Here is a 1,127-nt window from a genome sequence, read left to right as displayed (position 1 = left end):
ACTGTCAGGAAGTTCTTCCTAATGTTTAGCCGAAAACTCCTTTGATACAATTTCAACCCGTTGGTTCTGGTCCGACCTTCTGGGGCCACAGGAAGCAACTCTGCACCATCCTCACATCCCCTCTCCGTCGTCTCCTCCCCAGGTGGGATCAGGGGATCCCCAACAGCCAGGCTCCGGTGTGACGTCCCCAACCAGCCTTTGGACTGGGCACCGCTATGTTTCCTCTTGCAGGGGACAGTCTCCAGAGTGTGGGGGTGTGCCATTTGGGGTGGTCCAAAGATTGTTTTGGGGTGCAGCCTGGCCCCAGTGTCCACCTGTGTGATTGTCCTGGGGGCACCCCACTTTGGAGCAGCTGGTACAAGAACTTGGCTTTGGACCAGGAAAGAGCCTATGTCCCCTTGAAGGGAAGAGTCCCCTGAAAGGGGTGATGTATGACGCGTGGCGGTCCAAACCTTATTTTGGGGTGCCGTTTTCCCAATGCCTTATTCAAATCTCCTTTGAAATGCAGGCGTCTTGGTGACACTCCAAATAGAAGCTTGTGGTGCCAGAACCAGTGTTTGGACCAGGCACCACCATATGTCATCTTGCAAGGGACAGTCTCTTGTGTGGAGGTGTCACTTTGGGTGGTCCAAAGATTGTTTTGGGGAGCAACCTGAGCCTAGCGTCTGCCTGTGTGATTGTCTGGGGGGGGGGTACCCTACCTTAGAACAGCTGGCACGAGAACCGTGCTTTGGACCAGGAAACACCATCTGTCCCCTCGAAGGGGAGAGTCCCCTGAATGTGGGGGTGTATGTTTTATGGTGGTCCAAACCTCATTTTGGGGTTCAGAGCTTTTCAACTCTCCTCAATGTTTTTTGGCTGAATTTAGGGTTGCCAAATGGGGCCGGGGGGCGGGGAATCCTCTGCTTTGGCGGCCCGATTTTCGACGCGACAAAATCGGGCCCAGGGGAAACCCCACCCCCGCGTGCACGTCACCCGGATGTGACGTTGCACGCTGACGTTGCACGTCACCCGGATGTGACGTTGCACGCTGACGTTGCACTCTATGTTTTCCCCTCAAATGGCTGTGGCCCCACCCCCAGCGTGCGACGTCACATCCGGGTGACGTAGATATGGCGCACGCATGC

This window comes from Gekko japonicus, unplaced genomic scaffold (genome assembly GCF_001447785.1).
Source record: "Gekko japonicus isolate JY-2015 unplaced genomic scaffold, Gekko_japonicus_V1.1 scaffold2229, whole genome shotgun sequence".
Taxonomy (NCBI): domain Eukaryota; kingdom Metazoa; phylum Chordata; class Lepidosauria; order Squamata; family Gekkonidae; genus Gekko; species Gekko japonicus.
This window is presented reverse-complemented; position numbering follows the sequence as displayed.